The sequence below is a fragment of the Numenius arquata genome, chromosome 12, assembly GCF_964106895.1.
Source record: "Numenius arquata chromosome 12, bNumArq3.hap1.1, whole genome shotgun sequence".
Classification (NCBI taxonomy): domain Eukaryota; kingdom Metazoa; phylum Chordata; class Aves; order Charadriiformes; family Scolopacidae; genus Numenius; species Numenius arquata.
This window is the reverse complement of record NC_133587.1, coordinates 31,563,661-31,573,677: the sequence shown is the minus strand read 5'-3', so window position 1 is coordinate 31,573,677 and position 10,017 is coordinate 31,563,661. Positions and strand designations below refer to the sequence as shown.

The window sequence follows — 10,017 nt, the reverse complement described above, 5'->3', positions numbered from 1 at the left end:
CTCCTGTGTTTCAGTTTGTGCCCTTTGCATCTGGTCCAGTCACTGGGCACCACTGAAAAAAGCCCGGCTCCATCCTCTTTGCCCCTTCCCTTCAGGTGTTTATATACATTGATAAGGTCACCTCCTGAGCCTTCTCTTCTCAGGGCTAAACAGCTCTCTCAGCCTTTCCTCATAGCAGAGAAGCTCCACCCAGCACTTTAACCATCCTTGTGACCTTTCACTGGATGCTCTCCAGTTATCTCCATGCCTCTACCATACTGGAGAGCCCAGAACTGAGACACGGTCAGCACTCCAGGTGTGGCCTCACTGGTGCTGAGGGGAAGGATGACCTACCTGCAAAACTCTGTCTCATGCAGCCTAGGCCGCCCTTAGCCACCTTTCCTGAAAGGGTACGTTCCTCGCTCATGTTCAACTTGGCATCCACCAGGACCCTCAGATGCTTTTCTACCAAGCCGTTCTCAAATCTCTTGCATATAAGTGCTGCTCCTCCCCAGCTGCAGGACTTTGCACCTCTCTCCTCGTTAAACCTCAGCAGGTTCTCCAGCCTGTCGAGGTCCCCCTGGATGGCAGCACCACCCGCTGGCGCGCCAGCCGCTTCGAGGACGAGGTTGCCAAAAAACGCTTCTGCGTTGGCCGGGAATCGAACCCGGGTCAACTGCTTGGAAGGCAGCTATGCTCACCACTATACCACCAACGCCTGCTTAAAACCCCTACTGCAGCTAGATTCTTTCTTGTCTTCTAGAGTCCACCCCATCCTGGTCTAACCACAGGGTTTACTATCTACCGCGAGAGCAAAAAAGGACTACTTTTTGAAGGAAAGGGTCAAGTTTTCTCCACAGCTACTGAGGCTGCTGGAAAATTTTTTTCTTTTCTTTTCTTTCCTTTTTTTTTTTTTTTTTTTTTTTTTTAACAGTGAAAAACTTGAGGTATTGTTCAGTGAAATATTTCCAATGTCCTGGTTTGTTTGAAAGAAATTCCAAGTAAAAAGACTAAAACCTTCAGAAATGGCACTGCAGATAACAGCACAATTGGAAAAAAGGCCAGCTAACAGCTCCAGTCTCATGAAATAAGCATCTTCATTTCACCATATTTAGTAAAAGAAATACTCTTGCCAGCATTAATGTTGAACTCTGATGAGCTTTTTTATTTCATGTTTGAAGGGTTAGGTGGAAAAAATTATAATGATTGTTGTATGCTGTCCTTTACCTCAGCTACTGCTTTTCTCTTCTCAGGACCATCCGAAGAAACACAAGATCACATGGAAATTGTAGCTGAAAATAAGCTGAATAGGTTTACAAAAGGTTGATGTTTGAAAGGGGATTATCTGAAACACAACTTTGAAAGTTTTAATCTCCAATTTAAGTACATTTTTATTACATAATGTATGATGAAAGGTTTTTTATTATGCTGGATGGAGCCAACAAACTCCTTTAGAAGGAAAAATTCTCAAAAATGACATGCTGTGAGGATATCCTGTGAATAACCCAGGGCATTCTAGGGCATCTGTGATTTCTCTTCTGACAATGTCCTGTTTACAGACAGATCTGGTTCTTAATATGCAGGAATGTATTGCTTTTCTCAGTGAGCTTATGGATGAAAACATTCTGTGCCAGCTCTCGATTCCTTAATAAAGAGACTCTTTCAGTCTCAAGTCCTCAATCTTAAGCTTACTGCTATGTTTGTCAGAAAAGTTGTAAGACAACATTGATTAGGCATCCATCAGTCTCCCGATTCCTGACCCTTTCTGTCACTTTGCCTGCATCTGAGGGATGAATAGGTCCAAAGCAGGTTCTGTGCATACTCTGGCCATTCTGCCCGCAATTGTCTAGTGTTTATATTGGTGAAATCTTATGCCACCTTAGAGAAAAGCCTATGGAGCACAGCTACACCATAGTAAGCATATCAAGCCTTTTCTCACTTTCTCCTCACAATTTACTTTAAAAAGCAGCAAAATCAGCCAACACCTTATTTGGAAGGCTCTGCAAATACATTGCGAGTATATACTGTTAAGTGTATTTATAACTAAGATTTAACAGAGCAAGCTAAGAGGGCTCTGCTGAATGAGGTATTTTCGCTTTATGTGCCATGCCAAAGCACATGCCTTCCTTTGCAAACACACACTTCAGTTACATGGTGGATGCACAGCAAACCATTCCTTTAGCACCAGATATTCTGTGCGCTTCTTATGGAACCCTTTTACGTGGGGCCTTAGCCCTGAACCAGTAGGTTAGTCGTGTAAGATGATGATGCAACGGGACACATAAATTCACTAATCACAATCACTTCTTAAAAATACATACCTTATTGTAATGATTTTCATGCTTTTCTTCTAATCTGTAGACATCATAAATTTTTTCCAGTAAAACTGAAAAGGGATGGATAATAAATTTAAGCCTAGCAACAGTTGTTTTCAACATTACTGAAGAGTATGGTTTAACAATCAACCCAAAAGGCTATTCTTTACATATTTCCCTTCAGAAATATTCCATGGAACCTGAAAGTCTGTGGACTACCATTTGAAAATCATTACCTTACCATTTATGAAATTTTAATAACTTTAGTAAAGAAGTCGGTCTGGAGGAAGTACAGATTTTTTTCTTTCTAAGAATGCTATTCCTCTTTCTTAAAGTTGTAACCTTAACTATGTCCTCTTTGTTATCTCATCATCCCTTATTTTTAGGCAAAACAGAGTGAAGAGGATGATTTTAAAACCGTGTGGTAGAACTGGAAAGGGAGATGGGCCCCCTTTGAATTGAGAAAAAGCACTGGATGAGGATTGCCTGCTCTGAGAGAGCTGGAAGCTGGATTGGTTGGGCAGACCCAGACAGAGAAGCAGGATGAACTAAGGGGAGCTTTGTGAACGACAGCCACCTGGGTTTCAGTTCATAAAGCTTCTTAAACAAGCACGAGATTCCTAAAGAATTTAAGCACCCGAAGTTGCAGATAAACTGAAGGCCACATTCTCAAAGTCATAGTAATCTTATCCTGCTTAAGGAATTCTAGAAACACTTCTGAACATCTGTTGGCACCTGGAAATCCACTGAAATCTGACCCCAGTGTTCCAGTCCCAAATGCAAAGCCTCCTTAACTTCAGTAACTCTTCCATGTTCAGGCAACGCACACACACTGCCAAATCAAGGGCTCTTCATGAAGTTTCTCATGATGATTTCGTGCTTTCCCTCTCTCTCTCTCACACAGACACATAGATACACAGATTCCAGTAGCACTTGATGAACAAGAAGATCAAATTAACCGTTATTACGTCTTATCAGAACAAGATGAGCGTGCAATGGTAGCGTTTCCTAATCCGGTTTTAATTCACTAGGCAACAAATCTGTTGACTACAAGTCTACCGCATATAGCAGAGAGGAAGTACTTTACTGTGGCATAATTAAAAGGATTCCTACCACACGCGTAATGACACACTCCCTGCTTTCTTATTAAAGGTTTCCTTTGTTTGGGTTTACACCAAATTAGTTGCATATGTGACTGTTTTTGCTGCAATATCGTCTTCAGCTACTTAGTGCATCATCATGCTGACCTCTCAATTAACCCTTGTTTCAAAGACTGCTCAGTGCAGGTGCAGCAACATTGCTTTTCTGGCAAAGGACATGTCCTGCTCACTGCTAGTGACCTCTGTTATCGCTGAGGATCTGGGCATGCTACATATGCTTTTTGTTTACAGTGCAAGGCCTCAGCTAATTGTGTAATTGAGGTGCTGCAGATCCACCGCCTGTAGAAATCTAGAAGCTATTAAAATATTAAAAAAAAGCCCTAGATCTAACCAACATTGAATTTGTCCAGTTTTCTAGCAATAAGCTTCTCCTCAGAGTATAGAACTTTGTTTAGTTGGTCTGGAAGGATAATACGCTTATAATGTTAGTCCGATGATTCCTTAGTCCATATCAGAGCAAAAAGATAAAAATAAGAAGAATATATTCCAAAAGACTTCAGAACACTTTCAGAATATGTTCCAAAAGATTTCAGATTTAGTGCTGCCATCTGAACAGAAGCTGTCTATTATCCAGCACAAGCTTTATGAACTTCTCTAGTAGAGACAGCATTAGATCTTCAAAACAAAAGGCATCTAAGTTTCAGAAAAGAAAAATGCCTAAAATATATTGGGTAAATAGTGGTATAATAATATTACAGACGTGATCCTTTGAAAGCTTTATGTATTTACACCTAATACGCCAACAGAAAAAAAGGTTTTCAGAAGTCATTTACTTAGGATAAGCCAAGTATGCTAAATTAAAAAATTAATAATCAACCTTCATAAGGCTCTAGCTTGAAAATCTCATCTATTTTTCTATCATTACTATTCTTTATTTTTTTTATAACCTGATTGTCTTAGGTACTGACTTCAGTTTGCCAAATGCTGTTCTCCAATCAAACTACTCACATAGATATATACTTTGTTGTACCAAGTCAGTCTCCTTGAGTGGTCAGTCCTTACATACGATAAAGACAACATACACATAGACAAATATTTATCTTTATCAAAGAAGATAACAACTCAAATTTAGGAATACTTTAAAAAGGACTATAAAGATGACATTTCAAAATTCTTGACTTGTTGCTGTCCATCAAGAAATCTTGCAAATATTTTTTAACATTTGTGACATTGGTTAGCTTGGTTGCTTTAATCATAAATTATATTTTCTCTAGTTAATAAAATGACATTATTCTGGATTTAATAGAAAATATTAGTAATTCTATCATTTCTCATGACAATTGTTGAGTCTTTTTAAATTAAATCTAGAAAATCTAGAAAAATGATTGACTTTTCAAAAATAAACTAAGTACTCTTTTCCCTACCAACAACTAACAGAAATTTAATGGCAAGCAATGCAATTCTTTCTGTGGTGTATGTAAGATTCATAATTCTATGAATAATAGTAAGCTGTTAACATGAAAAAATAAACCCAAGTGTCCTGAGAAATGTGATTCTTAGTGCTAAGGAATGCTCACTGGATGCATCGCAGCCCTGACAAGGCTGATACAGTACAGCTAAAATAAAGAACTCACCAGTTAGCTTCTTTTTAGCCATCCCAATGAAGAAATCAACTGAAAATTAGGCAACTGACCCCAAAATAATAATTTTTTTTTTTTTTTAAATATTAAATACTTCTTAAGCCATTATTGGTTCTTTTCTTTAGCTTTTCTTTGACTTATCAGGGGACAGGAAGTTAAATGAAAATCTGAACTGAGATTTTTTTCATGCATTCACTTGGCTTCAGAAGCTGGGATGCTATGTAGAAAAGTGCATCGGCACCTTCAGAGGGTGATTCATCTCGGCCTGCCATAAGTGTCTAAAATAAGCTGGTGAATCACCTTCTGGAGGGACATTTTCTTTCTATTGATGTTAAAAATATGAGGTCGTTAGCTCAAACTTAAAAGTTTTACACAAGGTGACAATGATATAACCTGAACATTTTTAAATTCACGATAAATCGCAAAACGAAAACTCTCATTTTCTCTCAGTCTAAATTGTTCTTATTGGCAGTTATGTTGAGAATGGGAATGTCATCTAGGAAAATGATGTTTGAGGTTCATTAACGTATAGACAGTGATATTTTTTGTGCAGACCAGATGCAAGACATTCAACAGTAATTTAGATGTTTTCAAGATAAACACAATTCATGTCTCAGAAATTATTTAATATTTAGAAATGAGCTACTCAATTAGCAAGAACTTTACTGGCTTTCTACGGTGCCTCAAGGAAGCAGAATTCACTGAACTTCCTCCATTTGAAAAGAACACAAGCAAACATTCTTAAAAATCCAACCCCAAACAAAGAGGTTTATTAAAAAACAAGGGTGGTTATTATTGATTAAAACCAAGGCAGCTAAGCAACTTTCTGTCACTATTCCAGATTTATTAGACAGATCTGAAGTCCTTAAGTACGTAGGCTTCAAACACTTTCATCCTTATACTTGTACCCCTTTCCACAACAACGTCTGTTCTAGATGATCAGATTTATAGATACAGTAAGAGAAGAGTAGCAAAAGGACCTCTTTATTTCTACAGATTTAAAATGTAGAAGTCATGTATATAGTTTAGCATCATATATGATTAAAGAAACCCAAAGATTCGGTAGCGTATTTTTCCTTTTTTTTATTCTCCAGCACACTCCTGTTCTTCTTTCCCATTCCTCCTTGCTTCAGACCGCTTTCTTGGCATGTTTTTAAGCAAGGCAAGGCACACCCACAGCCTCCACCTAACGTCAGAAGACATCACTGGAAGATTTGACTGTGAAGGCCGAAAACAAAGACCTAATTGAGAATGGGAATTAATTTTTTTAGTAGCAGAAGGATTCAGACTCCATGGACAATGATTCAGAATGATTCTGTCAATTTATTTTATTCCTTTATCTCTTACTATCTCTTCTAGACTAAAGTTTCTGCTTTTGCTTTAGACTAGGTCATCCGGATTGATTTTGGCCACAGAAATAATGTATCTTTTTATTTATTCTTGCTATATAATTTATCTTTGCTATACAATGTTGGATATATGTATAGTGATCTGGAGTCTAAGATTCTGCTTTATTCCATCTCTATCTTTCTGGGATCTGAAAGGGAATAGTAGGGAATTACTGGATAATCTGCCTTTTTAGGGAAATATGCACATGGAAATATGTATAACCTGGTACTTGTTTTAGTTGTGTAGGGATTTCTTTTCTCCCATCACCTTCTGAAAAGGTTGGTATATTTAATTTTTTATGGTCAGTCCAAAAGATTATGCTTTCCAAAACCCTGTCAAATAAATATGATTGATGCACCAGTGGAAAATAAATATGGGGAAAATTACTCTGGAGTATTTATGCATTAAATAAACTAACATTCTCTATCCCAGAGGCTTACAGACAAATGAGCAATTAAGGAACTTGATTCTTGCCCTTCAATGTAGAAATTTACTTCTATGGAAATGGGGTACACTATTTAAGTGATTGTGGGTATTTCTCTGTGCTAGGTCTTTTTAATGACTGTTATTCTGAGGTTTAACACGTGCATTGGATCATATAGCCCATTCCTGTGTAGAACTGTCAGTTGTAGTCATTTTGCTGGGGAAGCTTTCTAGAAAAAGAATTTGTTTCAAAATACATATACATTTTGGAGGGAAAAGATTTTATTATTTCAAATTCTTGCACAATTCAGGAAAACTTCTCTTACAGTTCTGTCTTACACTGCTAGTTAGGACATGCTAAGACTGAATTTATAAGCATAAGTGCACAACAATAGTTTTATCACCCATAATTCATGCCTTTTATTATCTCAGTATCGATTTCTGTGCAAGTTAATTTGGAATGAAAGTTTTTCAGCCATCAATACTCTGCATTTGAAGTATGGCAGAGCTGCTTGAGGTTTGGTTAAACTAATGTAGCTTTGTATACTGATAATTACATAATTTTAATCAAAACTTTCTGTAGAGACTCTTGCATAGTTCTTAAGTTGGAATTTTATTGTCTAAAACTTAAATTACATTACAAGTCATACCAATGTTCCATTGGATTAATTGTAAATGTTTTTTAAAACAGATTTAGATACATTGTATACTTTGTCTTATCTTTCTTTTTTTATGATTTGGTCTAGAATTTGATTATTTTCATACGTAATCCTCCAGCTACTGTAATACGACTTATCAGACATCAGCTGAACTGTAGAATTATTTGTTTGTTCTTCATGCATTGGTCATCGTCTACAAAAGGGAATTGCACCATGAAGTAAAATTAATATTCCCCGCAAATCAAGTTGACCTGCATTTGCTTTGGCTAAAAACAGATATAGAGTTTCCACAGATCAGATGTTATACAGCAGATGTAAGTCACCATTATCGATTTTTTTATTTGTTACTTTTTAATTTTGCTTATGGGTAAAAAGGAGAGAATGCCATTCATGTTAAGCCAAGAATTTATTGTTAGCCCTGCTAAAATCTAGCTAAAATACAAAATTTATCATTATTAGTCCAGTTACAATGTTATTAGTATTCAACAAATTAATCAAATATTCTACATTCTTCTATTCCAAGTTCTTTACTTAATAGAAATCAAATATCATTAATAATACCATTAAAAATTTTACACCAAACTTCCTAGTTTTCTACATCTTTTCTGTGGATATACTCTTTTCCACCACAGCTCTTTATCCTAAGGCCAACAGAGCCAAACTTTCTCAGAAAGAACAAGGCAGTGAATCAACAGTACCCCTGAGGAGAGTGATGTTGATGATGGGATTTCTTCCTTTCCTTTGCTGGGAGCGGTATGTTGTTAATGGTTTCTTTCACCTTCCCCTAGGCTCTGGATGGGGATACTTTTATACATTTTTATAAATTACACATTTTCATACCTTGTTCTTTCTTCACATTATACATGAGTTTAGTAATTATGGTATGTTTCACTTACCTCAGATCCTTATTCTTTAATCTCTTTGCTACCCCTAAACCATTTTTGCTCAGCTCCCAGGTTTGCATTTCTTTAACTGACTATTGTGGAGTCCTGTACCCCCAGGGTCTCCAGTGTCATTCTGTGCCTTGTCTTTTACCACCCTGCACTCCTCCACATGACATTCTGGGTTCCCGTTGCAATCACACCACGCTTGTATTACCCTAACACTGTATTGTTATGCAGAAGTCACATATTTTGTTCTGTGAAGAAAACCTACTTGTTAAAAACTACCAATAGAAGAATTACAGTTACAACATATTATTCAAAAATAAGCACAAGTTAAACAAATCAGGAAAGAGACATCTGGTCATTAGAAAGATGTTACAGCTTAACAAGGAGGCAGAACTCTCAAAACTGGTCAAGACATGTTAAGACAAGGTCTGGCAAATTATCATACCAGATTTTTCCATTCCTGATTTGCTTTATCAGACCCAGCTTAGTGCTTCTAAAAGCTGTTCTGCTATCTTTATGTCTCCACACAACGCAACGTGAAGGAAAGATGTGGGTCTCATGACTGTGTTAACTGAAGATGTGAATACCTTCTCGTACTGATGCCTTTTACCAGAATCTCTTGATTTCCAAACATACTGAGTCTCACAAAAGCCCCAGAGGAAAGGACTATTTTCTACACAGTCCTACTAATAATGAAGTATGAGGGATTTTTATTGGGTAGCATATCACATGACTAATAATGCTAAGGACAGTACTCTGAAAGTCTTTACGCCTTGCATGTCAAGGTAATGACTATTAAAACAGATACTTCAGCCACTTCTCTCCAAAGACCCTCCTTTGCCATGCCTGTTTTGGCAAGGTGTACTATCTGAGACTGGTGTGGACCTTTCTTTCTTCGCTTTGCTTTTTGACATGCAGTGTAGGTTCTGCAGCTCTGGTCATGAATGTCAACCTAACAAATTCTCCTGACTTTTCATACTGTCATAGATTTTCTTTGCCTAAAGCTTCCATCTTCAGCATTAGTAAGTCTCATATTTAGTATAATTTCTTACAAAGATTCAGAAGCACTGCCTGATTTTTTGTAAGCTGTTAACAAAGTAAAGTGTCTTTATAGTACTCTATTTCTCTGTCCTACATTGTATAGTTTGTTTGGTTTTAATCAGTCACATAGTTTCAACTCCTTCCATACATTTTTTTCACTCTGTCTGGATTTCATATCATCTACTGTAGTTTTGCCAAATAAGCCATAGCCAACAAGTTGGTCTTATAGAAGGACAGTTAATACAGGATTAGATGAAATATCAAATGGGCAACCATGTTATGCTAACACAGACATTCCCTTCTTTTCCCCCATGAATCCATATGTGCACCTGTTTCAGAATAAAACCCTTTATTCTCATTGGGTTCCTCTTGTGTTTGGCACAGACTGGAGAAGGGCAATGGAAGGGCACTGGGCTAATTTTTCAGAGATGCCTACTATGCACATATTCTTTTGAAGTTAGCAGGAGCTGCAGGTGCTCAACATATTCTGAAAATCATGCTTTAGTAGGAAACCTTATCCTCTCTTCTAGAAAGACTTAGTTTTAAAAATCAGATAGGGACCTTCTGTCTCATCTGACCTT

The 10,017-nt window shown here is 37.2% G+C and overlaps 1 non-coding gene across 1 annotated transcript; it reads right to left on the bottom strand.

The window, feature by feature from the left end:
- Positions 1-625: 625 nt before the first annotated feature.
- On the bottom strand, positions 626-697 carry TRNAG-UCC (transfer RNA glycine (anticodon UCC)). Its single transcript has one exon. It is a non-coding gene; the product is annotated as a tRNA-Gly (tRNA).
- Between the last annotated feature and the right edge of the window lie 9,320 nt (positions 698-10,017).